Source organism: Gambusia affinis, linkage group LG01 (genome assembly GCF_019740435.1).
Source record: "Gambusia affinis linkage group LG01, SWU_Gaff_1.0, whole genome shotgun sequence".
NCBI lineage: Eukaryota > Metazoa > Chordata > Actinopteri > Cyprinodontiformes > Poeciliidae > Gambusia > Gambusia affinis.
In genome coordinates this window covers 9,016,475-9,037,764 of record NC_057868.1, presented here as the reverse complement: position 1 = coordinate 9,037,764, position 21,290 = coordinate 9,016,475, and the positions used below count along the sequence as shown (strand labels likewise).

General features: G+C 37.8%; 1 protein-coding gene across 2 annotated transcripts in view; it reads right to left on the bottom strand.

Annotated features, from left to right (window-relative positions):
* Positions 1–19,370, bottom strand: part of casz1 (castor zinc finger 1) — a 217,920-nt gene extending 198,550 nt beyond the window's left edge. The window contains exons 1-2 of one of the 2 annotated variants that reach the window (XM_044123105.1): positions 19,186–19,370; positions 17,773–17,838 (exon numbers count right to left, since the gene is read on the bottom strand). The gene's annotated coding sequence lies outside the window, so the exon portion shown is untranslated. Of the gene's footprint in view, positions 1–17,772; positions 17,842–19,185 lie in introns of both variants that reach the window. The other variant, XM_044123114.1, reaches the window with a different exon arrangement.
* Positions 19,371–21,290: the final 1,920 nt, after the last annotated feature.

Genomic DNA, 21,290 nt, shown 5'->3' with positions numbered 1-21,290 from the left:
GTAGATACAATCTGCAATGCCTTTCAGCACTTCCTGAACACGAGACAACCTAATCTAATGAACCAAAGGGGTGTGTGGTGGGCAAAAACTGCTCAGGCTTTTAGCCCAGTGGCAGCATCTTCACATCTTGCTGCAGACAAAAAGTCCACTTGTTATTTTCATTCGCCCTGAATTCTCCCCGGGGTGTACTCTGCGCCGCTTGAGTCATCACTGTTCAAGTCTTTTGCAGTTGTAAGGAAGTAAAGAAAAATAATCCTATGCACAAACACAAGCTGATGGCAAGGTTACAGCCATTCCGACAAGGGGGCACTCGTTTTCTGCCAACCCCGGGGAAAACTCACAGAGGGCTGCAGAGAGCGAGAAACGGAGACGGGCCGCATTGCTGACATGGCAGCCGTCACATCATACTAACCGGTAAGACTGATGCGGGCAGACAGCACGGAGATATGTGTCACACTTTATCGACGGCAGACCAAAAGCAAAAGTGGATGTGAAGTTCTGACTGATATTTTCAAATTAGTGTTGCATTGTGTTTTCTTTTTACATTCCCAAAAAGAAAACACAATAAGGAGGTTAAATTGGACCAAATGTCAGTCTGATTTTTTTTTAAAATCAAGAAATATTAAGATCACTAGACAGGACAATGGTTAATTATTACCTCTGAAGGGCTCCGTAGGCCATCAGATTAGAAAAAGATTGCATTTGAATCTAGCATTTTCAAACACAAGTTTAGAATTTCCAAGAACCTTAAATTAAGTAAATGTAGCCATCCCAATTTTCCTGGCTGATGCCAAGTTATGTTTACCTTTAAGGTATGACCATAGATCTGTACAAGTCTTGAATGGTGGGAAGGTCAGTCCTAATAATTTATCTGCTGATCTCAATTGCAACATTTTATCTAACTGTACATGAAAGAATTGGTCCTAAAACTTTATAGGATTTTGATTAAACTAAGAAAAACTGAGTCAAAGTACATGTTGTTGGTTAATGTAGTTATAGACCAATAATAGTGGACGTTCTAATTTAATGTTTTAAAAAAAGAAATCTAACTTTTTAGTGTATGACCTGGGAGATAGACCCAATCAGAGTAAACTTGCCTTATTCTGGGCAATTTGTGGTGCAAATTTAATCCTAGAATTGATGAATAAATTATATTTTAGCCCTTGAGATGGTTTGAGATCAAAGAACAAAGAACAGTCTTTTTATCTAAAGACTCCGGTTATTAAAAATTATCACTAAGATAATGATAACCACTATAACAACCATAAAAGAACATACTAGTACCTAAGAAGAGTGTTGACAGCTCTTGAACTGTTCCAGGTTTTGTCAAATTCCTAGCGAAAAACCTTTATCCACTTTCTTGAGATTTCTTTGGATTAAAATAATGCAAAGTAATTGTACTGGTAAGAAATGACACATTTTTTTTTTACCAGTACAATTTTTTCTTTTTTTTACAAATAAAGACTAAAAAGTGTGATATCTCTTTGTATTTAACTCCCTTTTTCTATAAAAGCTCTTAAAAAGATGTAGTGTAAGCAATCGTTTTGCTCAGTTTTGTTATCTTGTGTGGATTTATCATCTCAAATCCCAGTAAAACCCAATGAACCTTAAGTTTGTAACTGGAAGAAATTTCAAACCATGGCAGGAAAACACTTTTGCAAGACACCTACTTACTAATGTCCCTATGTCCAGTGAATGTTATATCACTATTTTTCTTTTAGAAATATGTGTATATCTATAACTTGTGGCTAAACGCTTTATGAAAGAATATTTAACAAACATGCCAGGGTCTAGAGATTTATAGCCACTGCACAACACAGATTTTCTAAATGACCCATATTTGCTCATGAATTTCAAAGACTAATATAATAACACAGGGCAAACCACAATCCTAACATATTTTTAGACCACTTTGCTTCTCCTTGAGCGTGACTTTGTGAATTATGGAGATCTGAGTCATCGCAACCATGTTGCAGCATCACCAAACACAATTATTACAAATTTCGCAATAAAGCATAATAGAAAGAATTTTGTTGTTATTTAATTAAACATATTTGTTATTGGATATGGTATTGCATAGTGGCAGACACTGTGTCTCACAGTAAGAGATCAAAATGTCTTCTTGCAAGCAGAATTCTGCACACTTTAAATAATCATAATAGATACGTAACAAAAAACAAAAAAATTAATTATAAGTCTCAAAAAAAAAAGTCAGCAAAAATAATCAGCGAGATGCGTTTGAGTCAATGATATCCCAAGTTGTAAAAGTGTTAAAGGGTGCAAGAATTTCAAAACAATATTTGTTATTTAATTAAACATATTTGTTATTGGATATGGTATTACATAGTGGCAGACACTGTGTCTCACAGTAAGAGATCAAAATGTCTTCTTGCAAGCAGAATTCTGCACACTTTAAATAATCATAATAGATACGTAACTAAAAACAAAAAAATAAATTATAAGTCTCAAAAAAAAAAGTCAGCAAAAATAATCAGATATATCCAAGTTGTAAAAGTGTTAAAAAGTTTAAAAGTTCAAGGACTACAGGTACAAAAACATCTTCTGCTATCATTTTCATGACTTGTGAAACAACAGGCTTTTAATTTAATGTTTCCTCTCTTTAATGTGCACATCAGAAACAAGCCTGTCAGATAAATTTAATGTTTCTTAAAGTGCACATTTAAAAAGCTATAAATCACTGCCACTTTTATAGCTTCAAAGTGTCAAAATTTTTTCCTAATTTGCGGGCATATTTACAAGGAACTTGTTAAAATATTTAATAATATTTAGTGGCAATTTTGAAGCAGCCTGTCAGAGTGAAATTTACAGTCTTAAAGTGTTTAAAAAGGCAATGACATGAATAACAAAGTGTCAAAATTTCCTAATTTGCATGGACAGGCTATAACTCTTGATACCTTCCTTTAAAAAAAAGAGGTTTTTAACAAAACGAGTCATAAAAGAAGCATTCAAAGTGAATGATGGCAAAGACTCATCCACAAAGTCGCACCCCCACACCCGAATAGCCCCCCTCAAACACACACACTACAGATGCCTCTGAGATCAAGTCAGCCAATAAAAGGACATATATCCTGCTGGTTTGACTTATTTATCCGGTGTGGATGAGCTCAAGATGGAATATCTCCTATAGGCAAGCTTAATTAATTGTGATAAAAGGCCTAATTTAGAGTCTGCACAAGAAAAGGGAGCCAAACAATAATATTCACTACAAATCATCTCTGCCTGTCAAATATTTCCTCCATAACTTTCTATTTCAAAGTCATCCGGACGTGAGGCTTTTGTTAAGGAACTTCGCCGAGCCAAAGCGAGGGAGATAAAAAAAAAAAAGAAGAAAACTCCCACACATCTCTGCTGCTCGGCCCGCGCTCCTGACAGATATCATCAGATGAACTCACAGCTGCTACACGTCACTTGGCCTTTGATGCGCTCGAAGGAGACGGTCAAGTTTGAGGCTGGCTCTTCCATAGTGTCTTACTGGTTTCAGTAAGGCGCGGTGACCTGGGCCTGCCCTGTCTGTCCCAGTCAGAAAAAAGGCCCCCGTTGACACTGATTGCAAGGCTATGAGTAGTCTCTCCCCTGTGCCCTCTCAGTGCAACTCTAATTAATAGCCAATTCATCTTCTCTGATCTGAGCCAGCACATGGAGTAATATATCGTTAGTTTGGCAAGCGAGCTATTAAAGTGTAATAACCAAGTACCAGCACTCGATTTGGAAGAGTAGCACATACTTAACCATGAAGTGGAAACAATTAATTTATTGGAGGATCTCCTGTAACCAATCATTTACCAGCACTCACACCGCGATGCAAAAGCCATCTCCTGTTGTGTGTGGCACACATCACTGACATATTTTGGGCTCAGTGCCTCAAACCTCTTGCACTATGACCAGTAGTAAATGCGGGATTCATTTAAACACCAATGTCACACTTTGTGCCTGCATGAAAAACCTTTCAAATGGCAATATGCAAGACGTTCATTACAGACAAGATCTGGCCTGATTACAGATCAGTATATTTTTATATTACTGCCAGAATTATAGTTTTAATCTTTTATTCTTTGTTTTTCATTGCTTTGATTTTACCTTTTTAATTTTCTGTTTAAGGTTTTCTTTCTATTTTGTACCATAGTTTTATTATTCCCCATGAAGCATTTGTAACAGGTATGCATGTTTCATCACGCGTTGCAAAAACAACCATGTGAGGATAATTGGAGGTTTGAAATTCCCAATGGGCTGAATTGTGCAAGCAGAGGTTTTGTCTCATGTGTCCCCTGTGTTGGCCCTGCATTGGACTGGGGATATGGCCAGGATGAACGCCTTGCCTGTTGACCCATGGAATATGCTGAAGATCTTATTTACTGAAGAACTTTGTACCAGAAGTCCTACATCAATAAAAATAATTTGGATAATTTTTGAGAATATATGCTGATTGCATATTTTAAAATTAAGGTAATTTTGTAGAGTTTGTTGTCTCATTTGCAGTTCCTTTCAAACTCCAACAAAACTCATGTTTGGTTCATTTGAGATTTTAAAGCTATTCACACAGCAGACAAATGTGACACATATCCTGCTGGTTAAGTTTCACAGCAAACTTAACCACCCAATTCCCATCTCTTCACAGAAGAAAACTGGACTGTGCCACATCCATATGTGACGTTAAATCGAATATGTATCCAATTGTTTTCAAAGCATCTGCAGTCTGAACGGTCATCCAACTTTCAAGTCATTGATGTGAGACATGCATCATAATCTGCACCACAAAAGGCCAGATGTAAAAAAAAAAAATGGCTGAAAATTGTACTTTTGAAAACTATGACAGAAGTTTTATGTTAGCGGCTGTGGCAAGAATAAAAAGCAAAACTCACATAGAAAGACTGGGATTCAAACTGAGGACCTCCTTGCTGCAAGGCTCCACCGCTAATAATTGCACCACTGTGCAGCAATATTAGTATTATCCTAATATTGTAATGATTATTTAATCTCACACAAAAGGTGTGATGTCAGGTTTTTAAATCTTCATGATGACGGTGTTTCAGACAATCCATCCCAAAGATATTAGAAGCAGCAAAGACCAGGATTAGTCATATTTATTGCTTTCCTAAACATGACCTGATTAGTACAAATATTTAGCAGGAAAAAAAGGAAACTCCATGAAACAAAAATAACAAATCAAGAAAATTAACAGAGAAAAAAAAAACTAGGGCTTTGGTGTCATCCGTAATGCACCGCAGAACAATAAATCCCTCCTCCAAACTCTAATAATTGCAGGAAATAAATGAAAACACAAAAGACTCGCTGTGCTTTTGGTCTTCCTCTGAAGCAAAACATTTAAAACCCATTATTCTTTTCCCAAGAACTAATGACATTTTTTGTCTCTTCAGCTTAACGCTCTAATTGACACTTTTTTTCGAAGAATAGCCCAGATGGAAAAATAAGTACCTCCTTAAAGACCCAACTCCCTTGCTCATTCTGTGAGCTTTAAGTCTCTTATTAATTAAACTTTCACCAAGTCAGGATTTTTTTTATTAAAAAGATAAAGTCTGCCGTACCGTTAAACGGAGCTATCCTATTGTTTCTGAAGCTAAAATTTTACTTCTATAAATAAGCGAGACTTTTTAATATAGTCAGAGGGACTGGGACCAAACAATCTACACAGTGCAGTAATTAGAGGAAGATTTTCATCCAAAACACTCAGAAATTGGTTAGCTTTGCCCATTAAACATTGCTCCAAATAAAATACATATGCTAAGAACACTTAGTATCATAGGATATTATTCAAACAGACGCAGAATTATCACTCTGAGGCAGAAACAAAGTGTAAATAGATGTTTTGCCATCAACATCTGTGTAACCGTGCATCTTTGATGTCCCGGTGCACTGTCATTGTGAGAGGAAATAAAGCTGTAGCCAAATATTGACTGCAGTTTTATGATCAGTCATCCTCTTTATCAATCAAATCCCTCTTGTGTCATGAAGTTTGCAACAATATTTGTCAATCAGCATCATAAGACGGTGATTGGGTGGCTTCAAAAGGGGGAAAATAGCTTTTTCTTAGAGAGCAAAAATGAATAAATAGGACAGGCATGCAGAGTGCTTTAGGAGGCCTCAAGGTTGAGAATTATGATGCTTTTATTTCATGATTTATTAATCAGAACTGATAGTGTTTTGGTTGCCTTTAGATTATAGGTAAATTTGTCCCACAGTATGAAACTAAACTACTTTAAGCTTTTTATCTCCCAGCTTCCTGTGGCATCATAAACTTTTACAAGAATCAGCATAATGCTGAGTGGGGCCACAATATTCCATAAATCTAAAGATACAAACAACCAATAACTCCCTTTCCTGGAAACAGACTTTTATGTTTTGCAAAATTCTTCTTTAGACTTTAATAAAGTGTGATTGAAAGGTCAATTAAATTAAACCCTGACTTTCAACATTTTTGTTCAGACTAAATTTGAACAGGACTTTAACAGCTATAGAAGTCCAATTTGGGACTTATTTTAATTAGTTAAATTCATCTGATTTAAAAATACCATTCGAAATTGAAATTAAAAGCAGTAATAATTCAAACTATGTAGGTTTCTTCAAAGGGTCTCTAAAGATGGAGATGGCCGTGGACAGGAGGGATCTGGAGTGAAATAAACAACAATATTGGCCCATCTTTCAAAGCCAAAATATGCAAAGTGGAAGGATGTATTAATGTGTTACCTTGGTAATTTTTAAAAAAGAATTTAGAGAAGATTTTAACAGTTTTCTCAAAAGAAATGGGAAAATTGTGTCAGAGAGGCTGTTAGAGGCAGTTACAAATGAGTACTTTAATTTGCCTCAGTGGTTGGTTGTGGTTCATCCCTTGAGTTTACCCTCTATATTTCTGATCGGGCTAAAGATTAAAGATTGTCAGAAGCTTGAAAGAGAAATATTTGAGGCAATTACAGAAATCTCAAGAAATCATTAAAGGAACCTAAAAGAAAGATGAAACAGTATTTAATGATCAATGTAGAAGTAGCTGCTCGCTCCATCCATCCACCCTCACATCAGAGGTCAATTTAGAAATCTATCCATCTCCATCTTTTGCTTTCATTTTAATTTCCAGGTAAGTGAGACTACACATTCAGTGATTGAAAAGCAGACTCCTGATTCATAAACTTGCAAGCATTTTGTGGAGGATTGAACTAAACAAGATCATGGGGGAAAATAATCCCAACAATTGTGCTGCTTACTTTTCTATAAATGAGGCAGCAGAAAACATGTCAAGAAAATATTGTGTGCTTCACACAGGGATGCCCAAGTTCAGTACTTGAGGATTACTATCCAACAACGAAGGCCTCGTCTGCGCAGAGCTAGTTTTCAATGAAACTGTAACACTTTTGTTGCAGTCCAGTCACAACTCCAGTGGTCGGAGTCTCTGGAACCAGCACTTTTTAAAACAAGATCTCAGAGTGGAGCTTTTCAGCTACAAGTGTGAAGTACTCCGCAGAACGCATGGTTGAAGGATCAGATGCAGCCTGAGCTAAGGATGATCCTTAGCATTCAGCGATACGCTAACATCCCAGTGCCCCAGCATGACAACTACAGCAGGATTCAAGAAATCTTGTCTAAACAATATTACACTGCCATCTAAAGGTAGAGCTTTTCCCCAACCAACATCCAAAAATAGCGGAGGTTTCCAACAGCGTCCTCGTGTTAACAAAGCCTTAAGTACATCCCTTCTCCAACACACCTGAATCAATGAATGGCTTCTTGCCAGGAACTCCATAGAACTAAATGAGCTGCTGATGAGTGAATGCAGCCATTTGACTCAGGTGTGTTGGAGAAGAGATGCATTTTAAAGTTGAAGGATAGTTACTCTGGAACTGTGCTCTCCTGATTTAGCTTATTACCCAGCTTTTTAAAATTAAACATTCCCTCCCAAAAAAAAAAAAAAAAGGTTTTTTCACTTTTGATCTAAAAAAAATTTAAAATAATCAAAAATGTTGTATTTTGAACTTGACAAAAAGTTTAAATACCGAATCACATTGGAAACAAATCTGCGCAGCTATATTCTATTGTTTGTTCTTGCAGAACAACAATTTTTTGAAGTGAGAAATATTTCTCTTCCGTATTTTTATATAGTCAATAACAATAAGCAAGACAAAGACCAGAACGCTACACGAGACAAAAAGCGGTTACTGCGCCAGTAAACGTCTCTTAGCTGAAAAAAACACTTTTATATGTGTATTGGTGAGTAAAGTTGCAAAATCTGTGTCTTAAAGTGCTCGCCTTACTACACCAAAGCAACAGAAACACCTCTAGCCCTTAGAAACATGAGATGGAAGGGGAGAAAATGGTTCTAACAGAGTATTTTTACTTCCACTGTACAGTCACTACTTCCCAGCCAGCAAATCACAATCAATTAAGAACCCTTTAAACTTGTGAGTCAAGAATCTCTTGTCATGCTGTCCATAAAGTGTTTTATGGATATAAGCCGTCATAGTGGTTACATTTACTGAAAATGTAGCTCATGAGAAAGAAAAGTAAGTGTCTTCAGCTTTCTATAACAAAAGAGAGGATATAAAAGAAAACATTCATGGAGATGCATGTTTGATCCGATTCCATCATTTAATCAGAATCACACTTTTAGCTTATTCCGGGAGATAAACAGTTCAGGCCCGTTTCCCAAATTTTTTGTGTCAGTTTTCTGTTTTCCGCTAACGAGTTGTCACTAATACGTACTGGAATGCTGTGTGAGCAGACAGTTTGATTGGCCACGACAAACTTAATGATGTATGCCAAATGTGAGGGGACAGCTTCTAAGCACATTTTTTTTGTAGACAAACATAGCTGTTGACAATATTTTCCACCCAGTTTACCATTTCTGTCAGGCTGAAAATCTAAAATTAAGGACAAATGTTTTTTTTGCCTAGGTAACGCATCCGTTAACAAATCAAGTCGAATTAGCATTTCGCTGCAATTGGTCCGATTGTGAGGGCGCATTATTAAAAGATGGCACTTAGCGAGTGGAGGATAATAATTAAAAGAAAAACAGAATTCTTGCATGCACACATTTGGTGGAAACAAATCTGTGCAGCTTAGTTTCTTTCACCCAATTAAAGAAAACATCACATGTGATCTATTTAATACAAATGCATCCAGTTATTGTGATGTGAAATTTGTTGTGTTGTGCACAAAGCAATGTTTTTTTAGGTTAATTTGTGCCACTGTGTCTTCCTGTGAGCAGACCCCAGTCATCTTTAAATGGCTTCATTTAAAATGCAATTTGATTATCTGCCAAATTGCTACCAAGTCTTTCCCTCGGCAGCTTGGGGACGGGGATGGGGGTAAAAAAATTTTAATTAGCATTTGTGCATAAAAGAGAAGTCTTTGTAGCAATGCATTTGAACACGGCATCCCAGAATGACCAACACTTTCAAAGAGTCATCACCCAAATGATTTCAAACTAATAGATCCAAAGGGAAAAGATCAGTCCTAGCACCGAATGGGTGGGAGAATCACAGAGGTCTTCAGTGTGGCAATGAAAAAAAAGGGACCCACAGGACATGGTATGTTTAAATAATCCAAAACTTTTCTTTAATCAGAGTTTAGAAAATTGGCTGGGACCTTCAGCAGGAGACAGCTGCTCTGCCCCAGAGCCATTTAATGAGATTCACTGAGGGTTTGCCTTAAAATATTTACACTGTCCCATGGCACTGCAATATTGTCTTAGAATGGGGAGATAAGAGCCAAGGAGGTGTGTTGAAGTTCTCCTAATCAATTTACTAATTACTGGAGCAGCAATAGGAGAGAGGAGAAAGGAGTCCCTTCTGGCAAGCTGTATTCTAATAAATGCTGAAAAATTTATTTACTCTCTTAGCCAAGAGGAATTGTGAAGTGGGATTACAGCGGAGAGCTGATTGAGACGGAGCAGTGATGTGGTTAAGGTCGCAGTTAAAGGAGCAAGGAGAGGTCTCCAAACATAAAAGGATCTCTCAGGACCTCCACCTTTGCATCTGCTCAGGGAACAAAGATAGCAGCCTCTTACAGACTTGGCATGAAAAGACCTGACTGCTAAGGCTTACGTATCAACAAATATTAATGAGACTTGAGGCTCTTGAATATTAAAACAGGTCAAATTGAGCGTTCCAGTATCTGGCACTCGGCAGTGATCCCAAAACCAAAATAAAAATGATGATTGTGGTTCTTCAATATTTTTTTTTTTTTACATATGAGCAGAGTGCAGGAGGCCTAGACATTACACCAGACGTTAGGGTTGGGGGTATGAAGACCCCCTGAGGCCTCTGGCACAGGCTGACCTCTTCCTCACAACCTCTGAGACGGAGGGCAACCCTGAATCTGTCACAGGACAAAGCCCACATCTACCCTGGGGTTGAGGGCAAAAGCTGCTCCACCTTTTCAGTGCCACATTACCTATAAGAGCCTTCCATCTTCAAGGTGGGCAGCCAATAGCATGCTGCAAAGACCATGGCAGATCAAAGAGCACTATCAACTTATTGCTCGGAGGGTATTACCATCAGCTAATCACGAGATGCGGCGGCAGAAACAGAAGGACCCTTCAGCATTCTGCCTTCATAACATCTGAAGAGGACAGGTTTTTAAAACGCATGGCTTTAAAACGACAAAAATCCTCCATCAGTTTAAAGTTCTTTCATGGGATATAAGCAGAAATAACAAAATTATTGGATTCTCTTCAGCTGGACAGACCACAGAATAGCACACTGTCCCTCTTCTCCGACTGTTGTTGAATACTGCAAGTTAGCTGGCTTAAACAGGCTGCCCTAAATTACAGAAAAGACAGACTAAGCAGTTTGAATCATTTCTTGTATCAATAAAAGTGAATGTTCATCATGTGGAAATTAAATTTGTTATCACTCTTATTGAGATAACAAAGTTTTAAAAGAACAGCAGCAGACTGCAGGCTTGCTACTAGAGCAAACAACCAAGCCAAAATTACCAGCTTGTCAAACTCCCAGTGTTGTTAACTGGTTTAATATTTAGCAACATGAGCATCTACACTTAAAGATGACTATTATCAAGTGTTTTGCTACATTGTAGCTTAAAGTTATCTATCACAATGAAATATACAATACATTCTACATATTGCTAACCCACTGAAACAAAAATATTAAAGACTATCTTTTCAACAACAATTTTTGTTTTTTAAACCTGAACTGAAGAAATCTTCATTGAACAGGGATTATATAAAACCACGTGAAATTTAGTTAACGTATTTGTTGAAAAAACTAGTACAAGCCCAGCGTAGGAACATCAACATATAGACTAGTTAAATCTGGACTGAACTAATCTAAAGAGATTAAAGTCTCTTAAAAAGTTTGTAATGTGTAAAACCCTAACCCATTACATTACTTGCAACCCCCTCAAACCTCCTCAAAATGTTTATTTTAAAAAAATAATTGAACTCAACGTTACATCTTCTGAGTTGAATGTTACACCCTCCTTGTAGGATTTTCACTTAATATTAAATAGACTCTATCAAATCTATAGTTAGATCAAAATTATAGGTTCAGAATTTCAAAAGATCCAAGATAACAAGAACTTTTTATATAATTTTTTGTAGCTTTACTTTGCCAACAGTAAACTAACAAAATAAACAGAGTTTACTGATTATCACTTAAGTTAACCATACAATGACTACCTCAAATTAACCACACACACGCACACACACACACACACACTGCACAGGAAATTGTGATGTGGCATTCACTTAATAAAGCACAAGACTGTTTTCAAAGAATCAGAAATACATATTTGGAGTTTCTTTCCATGTTTCCCCAGTGAGCTTGTTTCCTTAAATCCCACAGTCTCTCCGGTGCAACCAAGAACACGTATCTGAGCAAATTTCCTCTGGGAACTGCGGCAAAAACAAAAACACACAAAAAAAAAAACCTGTTGCTGTGACATTTTGTTCCCTCTCACCTCAACGCACGCCAGTCACAATGGACCGGTGTATGTGAGATCTGTGTTCACATCACCATGGCGATGGCTCTCTTGTCTTCCAAGGCTCCCCAGAGGGCCGAGGATGGTTGGAGAAAGGGGTGAAGGGAGTGGGTTTCCAACACAGCCGCAACCAAAATTGAGTTCAATGCGAAGAATGGTGATGTAGACTTGCTTCTTCTATAGGTCACTGTTCTTTGTAATGTCAGAGACAAGGGTAAGTGTGTAAAACATCTAAAATGTAGGATTGAAAAACTGGTGCCACGGTATTCAAATGACCTGGACAAGTTGCTAGTAAAACATTCTGCTGCCCAGCCTTTAACGTTGAGAATAAAACTCAAGATGAATGCTCTCTTAGGTTTCCTTGATTTTTTTTTTATTAAACTTTAAAACTGTAGCTTCATAAACCACTTACAAATCTGACTTTTTACACCAGTCACTCTCTCTGAGCAGAACTGTGCATGAACCATTAATTAAGATTTTTGATTGAGTTTAAATCATATTTTATCTTCCAGATGATGCTACGTTGGTATGATCACAATTTTTTTTAGAACTGATACATGTCAAAGGATTTTCTATTTTAAACCAATCACCATTCTGCTAGTTTAAACCTAAGCAAGCTTTTGAAATACATACATTCCTGAATTTCCAACCTTAACATGTTGCAAAGCATATCTAGTTGTTGAATTAGACTTCTTTTTGCATTCAGTTAAATACTCTTATGTAATGTTTTGGAACTGTCTTTCTCTATGAACCAATTAAGAGAGTTTTAAAAACTAATGAGTTAGTTTTTACACAACTTTTTTGTGATAAGCAACTGCTGACCTCACAATGAGGTAACTTCTGTAAGCTTTTCTAATTCCTACACTGAGGAGGAAAAGTCAGAGAGTCATGGACTGAGTGACACGTACAACCAACAATAAAGATGTCTGGCCCAGTTACATCGATCAAGACTAATCATTGACTGATTATTTTTTTCCAGCGTCTAAGAAGACTACTTGGTGTCCGGGATCTGTATTAGCAATAAACCCAAAGCAGAACAACTTGCAGAACAACAAATGAACAATTTGTTCATTTATCTCAGATTTTTTTTTTTCCAGTAAAAATCTTTAAAATTATTTTTGCCGTTCTTATTTCAGGTTAATTTCCAACTTATGTTATTGCTTGGAGCCAATAGTTGTTGACATCCAGAAGAGATTTTTCAAAGCCCAACTTATAGAAAAACACTTAAAATCCATGACTGGTTTAGAAGAACATCTTTACATTGTAGGTGACAGAAACTGGATAATAAGAAAGCGGAAGTTTAAATTAATTTCCTTTTCAAATCAAATGACGATTGACTTGAAAATTGTTCATGTTAACAAAAAAACATTAACTATTTCAAAACCCTCCAAAAACAAAGTTGTAATACTGGAAAAGTACTGTGTTTTGACAGCTGAAGAATGTTCCACATTCAAACACCTCTCCACTCACAGGATACTGGGTGGACAAACCAAGACTGCAGTCAGAGCAACATAAGAGTAAAGAAAGACCGCAAGGAGTATCAAGAGCAAATGTGAAGTATCCCAGAGACGACTCAGTATTATTAATGTATCTACTAAGAGACTTTGCAGTTTTTTTGTGTGATAGCTGCTGTTGATGCAGCGTGAAATATAACCAGCTCTGTTGTCTCCAGGCTATCTATAGAGAAAACGAAGTAAAACATCAATCCTTCAGCTGTCCAATCCAGTAAAACTACTGGGCAGCGTTTTATAAAAATGTCTTTGGTTAAGCTTAAATCCTTCACCAAAACCACCCCAAGCATGTTCAAACAATTCATTCATTCAGGATATTTGTTCAAAAGTTTCAGAACCTGTTCAGATTGTTTCAGGACAGAAATGGCAGTGAAAGGTTCCCAGGGGCCTGTGCTCTGTGGATTTTCATCCTCTCTTCAGTCAATGTGATTTTTTTATGTACTTTGTTGTCAACAAGTTTTGTGATTGTGTTGAATGTGGCCTGGAGGATGTGCCAAATTATTTAGTTTCAGCCCTCCTTTTCAAGGTGGACTGTTATTTTACATTATACCACAGACAGACTATAAATTAGCTAAATATTTCAGGCAAGCAATGCCTGTTATTTATCTGTACAACCAAGCAAGAGATTCCCTGTTTATATTTGATAAATGGTGTCTCATTCACCAAGGTTCTGCATTCAAAGTTTGCGTTTCTATTTACATGAAGCTTTGCACCTGTGTATTTTTAAACTGGGAAAGCCTGATATTCTTGCTGTTTTTTGTTGATGCTTTGGCAAAAAAATACAAATAAGTAACAAACAAAAAAAACCAGCTTTTTCTGTCTTCTATATTTGTGCGTAGACGTAAAGTTGCACTCGTTGTCAGAAATGTAATTGATTTTGCACTCAATAATAGTAAAGATGACCAGCTTCATTCACAAATATGATCCTTGTTCGCTGCAAAAGTCTAACATTCTTTCCAAGGATTCATTTGATTAACAAATAGAAATACTTTAATATTAATGACAGTGCTGTTAGACAACATTAAACTGTAAACTTAGTGTAGTATACGCCATCGGATTTCCATTAGAGCAACACGGCTGAACAACCACTACAAGTAACTGGTAATTTGTTAAATGACTTAATTGGTCACCAGTTTATTGAATTCATTTAAAGGCTTGCTTTCTGGACCACTCCCAAAAATCACTGAGCCAGACATACACTGCAGTCAACAGTTAGTCTGTATAAGTATTTTTAGTCATCAGACATCACATTTTTCACCTTTCCAGTTCTTCACCTGAATTATCACATATTGCTACCAGTCTAATGGCCAAATATTGCTGTTTTTCACTCATGTGTCGATCTGTTTGCTCATTAAATGCCAGGTGGCAAAGTCGAGGAAAATCTAAAAGCCGGGGTAAAGGGCTCTTAACCTTTACACACCGTCTAAGCGTCCCCACTTTCTCCTTGAACATCCATCCTTTACTGCGATCCCTGTCCTGTCCCAAAGTGGCCAGCTGGAAACGGTGCGTGCGCATTGACGTCCCTGCTAACCTTGGCCGGTGTAAGGATTACCGTGCATTTACTCTCAACGCATCTACTTCCCTTAAGACTTATTAAGAATGATAATGAGCTCGGAAAGGGGAAGCTTGTTTCTTTCTTAAGTCTGTAAAAGCTCTTCTTTCTGTTTCTCACTTGGCTCATTTCTCTTTCTCTCCAGTCTCTCTCCTCTGTTTGTCTCTTCCTTCAGCATATTGAGAGGACTCAGGACAAATCACCAAAAGGGCAATTTTCATCTATGAACTGCAGGATTTAATCGATACTTATTTCATGCCTTCAAAATCAACCCTATATAACTGTTGTCTGTGTGATTTGTTTATTTTGCTTTGGAATATTCCTTGAGTCGAAGCGGGGAGAGAGGATTGGGAGGTGGTGGGGTAGGATTCGATGTAAGGGATGCAATTCACCTTGAACCTCCATTATATTGGATTTCTCTACTGGCTGATCAAGCATGCAAAAAGGACATTTCCTCAGCACTAAAATCAAAACAATAATGATGATTAAAAAAACATGTGCGCTATTTGTGCTGGTATAACCGTACGTGTTGGAGACTGTATACTTTTGCCGGGAAAACACTATGGGTTGAGGCGACGGAAATTTGTATACAAAATCATTACACTGAGGGCAATTGATGAAGCTTATGTGCTGGGGAAACAAAAGTAATGGGTCCTGAAGCCTGTCAAATGCCACTAGGGATTACTGATGCTTATTTGACATCAAAGACCGGAGGTCCACAGCCAAGGTCAAACAGAAGAGGAATACACACGGGCTTAATTCTACACACCCCCTGACAGATGCAGATGGGTACTTATGAGACATGAGGCATTTAACTGACTGATCAGGCTGCAAGCAATAGAAATGTTGGATTGTACGTCGTTTAAACGGCGAGGTCCTAACCCAGTTTAGCTACCCCCACAGGCAGCAACCGCAGTCTGTTTAAGAGACAGATTACCTTAAAGTCAAAAGGATCAAATCAGATCAGATCTTTTTCCAGTCAGTGAACACACCATACCCAAATGCAAGTAAGAATGTGGAATTAACAACACTCTTCGGAGTAGATGCTGACACTGAAGGATGAAGGCTCAATGTTAGCTGTTTTGAGCGTGAGTGAGGCGTCTAGGAATGAGGTCAGAGGTAGACATATCAGAAGCTGAACAATGGGAAGCAGATGAACAGTAACAGCTCTAACCTCAAACTTGTGTTCTTTTTTAAACCATCCCCCATCCCCTCCTTTAAAATGGAGGGGATGGGGGATTATACTTAAAATACACTGATTTTAAGTGTATAATCACACACTTTTTACTTTTTTACTACATTTGTACTTTTCTTTTAAGTGATTCTTATCACTCGATATTCATTTACAGTAAAGGGAAGCAAGCATTTCATGTCATGATGTTGACCCGTGTTTAAATAGTGTGTGTGACACTAAACTTCCTGTACAGATAACAGGAAGGACGAACGTCTTACAGAAAATTTTATTTGTTTTATCTTTTATAGCCTTCAACTTCTATTTCAGAACAGTTTGGATTTTTAATCAGCCTTTATGGAAACTGCAACGTTACATTAGTTTGAGACTGCTGTTTCATCAATCCCAACAGCGCCAAATGTGTTAGTCACTTAAAAAAGATGTTGAAACTAGGGTCTAAGACAGTAGTTCCTTAAACAATTTGAGAAAGAAATCGATTAAATTAATATAATTTTTGTTTTAAAATAAGTAAAGCTTTTTACAATAACCGCTCCCACATGCTCACAATATGATGCTGCAGCTGCTCCTAATACAATTATTAACCACTTAGAGAAGAGATATCAGACAAAAGTTTTTTGCCTTGACATCTTCCGATGTAGTTCCTAAAGGGAAACCACAAAGAGCTAAAAATCCAAATCAGCAGGCTAAAACTAAGAAACAGCCAATGATTTGAAATTGGCCACAAGATTCTGAACAGTGCATCTCTGGATCCAATTAAGACTCGTGAAGCCTTAACAAGTTGATTGTAAGGGCTTCAACTGACTTATCTGTTGAAAGGGAGGCAGAGGGAGGAAGCGAATGAGGGGCAGCATGTTTGACAGATGGATACTGCAGCGTCTCATCAGAGTCGCAGAGAGATGAGAACCTGTACCATAGGGGCTGACAGTGAAGGCTGGCTGGTGTCCAGCTAGAGATGAACCTTCGGACAGCAGACGCATGCCATCACAGCCGAGGGTTACACTGAGGGACGAGGAGCTGGAAACTCCTCTGACTTAGTCGATTTGCAGCTCTGTTTGTACAAAGCACACAAAAAGTACATCTACAATACCCCTTCCAAAGCACTGAGCAGCACTTTTGTGTCCCCTGCAAGGGTCACCTGCTGTTGGGTATTATATTTTGGTGACCTCAAAAAATAAAAGACATCACCAGAACAAACTTACCTTTAGACTGGCTAATCAAAAAAACACACAAAATGCAAGCTGATTTCATGTCTAAACATGTGTGTTTTTTGTTTTTTTTTAAGAGTGCCTGTGTAAAGTGCCAAGTGTGTGCTCGCTCTGCATGCATGAATACATCTGCAACAGTTAGGCTGAACAGCTGCTGCATCGCAAGGATACAATGAAAAAAATACTTCAAAAGCGCACAGTGCACGCATAAATGCATCTTTTTTACATGAGAAAATGATCTGTTTTCAAGTGATTTGTAAAAAAAAAAAAAAGCATAATAATAATAAATTACGGCATGAAAGGGACATCAGAAGCTGAAAAGCAGGGGAAAAAACTTTTGTTTACCTTTAGTTGTATAATAGCAGTGGCATTTTTAATATGAAAGATGGCTTTCCATCTTCCTCCCCTGATCTGCTTAAACCAAAGACAAGAGGGAAAGGGAAAAAGGGTAATTAATTACTTTTGTGAGCTATTGCACAGGAGAGACAATAAACCTGCCTGGTCGCCATGGATATGACATATTTGCTCTGAAAACAACACAATAATTAGCAAAGGAGAAGGATCCGGCGAGAATATGAGAAATCCGGGCTTAAAGTGCCAGTGATCTATTCTTGTGCTCATTCGTACCCAGTGTTTATTATTATTATGAGTATTAATAATAATAATAAGCGCAAGAAAGCATACAGAAGAAATGTATAAATGCACAAGAGAACAAATGGTGACGTCTTTACAGAGGCATGTTAAATTAAATCTCAGATCATAAAGGTGTTTTGTGCAGATCTAAACTAAGCAAACATGCCTAGAGAGCTCTGATAAGAGTTTTTTTTTTTTTCTTCAGCAGATGGAAGTCAGAAAAACTGTCTGTCACTGGGGGCTGGAGCACTATGGGAAATAGTGACCAGCATCAGAAACGAATGAGGTTTACACAGCATTTTGTATAAAACATTTTAGCAATTATTAATTTATATCAGTCAGTTATATTTTATTAAAAACTTTAGTCTCATTTGCACAAAATGTAAATAAAAAGTAACTATTAAGACAACCATTTTTATCAGCTTAACTTCCGCTATTCGGGTTTTGAAAATTGACTGCATTTTTAGAAGTTCCTCTATTTAGAGTAAATGACACTCTGCTAAGTTTTTACTACCTGTTTGGAGAAAACCAAAAGAGTTTCGACTAAAACTGTGACTTTCGGCGCACCAATAAGTCTTTTTTTTGTCTTTTTTTTTTTTTTCTATTTTCAGTTCTTGGAGAAGTACGCGGCCTAAGCAACAATACGCAGAATAACAAGGGGCAGCATGTGTTTTATTTCTACTTGTCTTAGATTTACATTTCATAGAGGATGAGCGCCTCGACTTGAGCGTAAAAAGTTGGATGTTTTTGTTTTTAGCTTCGAAACAGGACAGTTCACCTCCAGTTTCCCTCCATTCTTTAAGAGCTCTGACTTTCCCCTTATTGTGAATTATTAAAGTTTATTCGTGTGGCTGTATTTCCAGCCGTGCAGTGGGGTTTCCTCAGGCTGGATGAGTCGCTCCAGACCGGCTGCTGCTGCGGTCGGCGCTGCCGCTCTAGCGAGACACGGACCGGGTTTACCGACAGGTCTTACAACCATATAATGTTACACACTCCTTCGTATGTCTATATGTCCCTGTCACTGCTGGACACCGACACACTTTGATGTCATTTGCTGCCGAAGCGTGTGTTTGGAAATGAAATGAGCGTGGAGAGTAGTTGAGAGGAAAAGGGAAACTCTCTTACCTGCGCTACTTCGCTGACTTCCAGTTAAAGGGACGTGTGTGGTTACGGTGTTCAGCTCTTGGCCGTTCATTAAAAAAGGAAAAAAAACTTCCAACATAATTTTCTGGGTTTTTTTTTAGGGTTTTATTGTAGCATTTTCTAATTTCTTACGGGGCAAGTCGCCCGGAAGATCTGCCCTGGAGACCGGCTCCAAGTGGGAAGAGGAGTCCTTTAATTGAATTTGTCGGTCTACAAAGTGTTGCTCAGAAAACCTGAACTGGAGTCTAAAGGTGTCCGTCAACTTGGCTTTGCAACTCAGGAAAGGCACTTTCTACTAAAACCTTATTTGATTCAGTTACTATTAATATGTTTTTAGGTCACAAAATCCTCGAGAAACACATGTTCAGCTCAATAAATTATATATATTTTTCCTTTTATTAAATTTAAATATCACTTTAAAACTAATGTGATAGAGATAAGAATAAAATTGGACTAGGTATTATACTTGGTCCAAAATGCCCCCGCCAGATTTAGGTTTTAAGTAATATTTAAATCCTTATTGTCTGTCGAATTTATAACATCAAAGACTTGGAGCTCATCACTGAAGAAAAATTGTCAAAATACCAGTGAAGACATGCAAACATCTGGTCAACAATTATTAGAAGAGTTTGATCTGAGTAATGTCAGCCCAGATTTTCATTCTGGTCATTGGCATGAGCACACGTACTCGATGAATTACTTTTAAGAAATTTACAACATACAGCACATATTAAATTTAACTGAAAAAAATTTGATAAAAATATCTATTCATTGATTGTCTTCTGCTTAATAGGGGAGGAAGGCAGGCCTCCGGGGGGCCCTAAGCGAAATTTGGATTTGGGGCCCTCTACTTGTGCTAACAATGTGGACTGGACATTACAGACTTCCCTCTACCCAGCCATTTGGGCAAGCTCTCCTCCAGGGGAATCTCAAGGTGTTCCCAGGCCAGCAGAGAGACTCCAGTGTGTCCTGGGTCTTCCTTTGGGTCTCCTCCAGGTGGGACATGCCTGGAACACTTCACTAGGGCAGCATCCAGAGGACATCCTAACAAGAAGCCCGAGCCGCCTCAACAGGCTCCTCTCGATGTGGAGAATCAGTGTAGGTTGTAGAAAAGATAGGTAAGTGCAGGTTTTGCATCTCTACACTACACCTATCTGTCTATCAATCTCCCGCTCCATTTCTCCCTAATTCGAGAATCTAAATAAACATAGTTCTTTCAAACTGAAGTTCCTTATACATTGTTTTATTAACTTTTACTATCTTGTTAGTAACAAACCTGCCACCTACTGTACATATTTCACACGGGAAGGGCATTGATGGTGGAATGGCTTCCACCTTCATTTCCTATGTGAAAAATCTCTGGCTTCTGTGTCAGTAATGATGGTTCAAATGTGACGATGGATCGTATTTAAATGACGTACCATCCTATGATGTTGGAGTTGTTTAATATGATCAAGGTGTGTTTTGATCTTGGCCAGTCGGGCCAGAACTTTCCTCCAGTTGAGATCTGTTGGTAAATCCTGCTGTGTGCTGTCAGTTGTTTTCAAGAGTTTGTTGCAAAGTGATTCACGCAAACTACAATTTTCTTTGACAGTGTGGCTGGGACAATGCAATTAAAAATAAAATAAAGCCAAATAGCTCCGTTTTCCTTGACTGGGACAATTCATGGGTACATGCTTATTGCATACAACAAACACTTGTCTTTTTCCCGCAGCCATTGTACAGCGTATACAGCCGTAAAATCAGCTGATCAAATGTTTGTTTTCTAGTAATGAAATGAGCAGAGCTCCACTTGGATAGGTGATGGGCCAGGCTCAGTAGGGGTTGCTAGGCACCAACAAAATATTTAATTATTGCCAAAAAAAATGGCTGGAAGTGTTTTTGTTTGTTTGTTTGTTTGTTTAGTTCTTTGGCTGGTCCAAATAAAATACAACTTTTCATAACCCTTTAACAATCAACAGCTTTTGAAAGACAGAATAAAAGAAGCAATGTCAGAGAGAAACATAGTATAGAAATGCTGTAGAAGCTCTGTGATAATACAACAATTGCCTAACCCTTAGTAAAGTTTGACACTGAAAAAGTCAGCA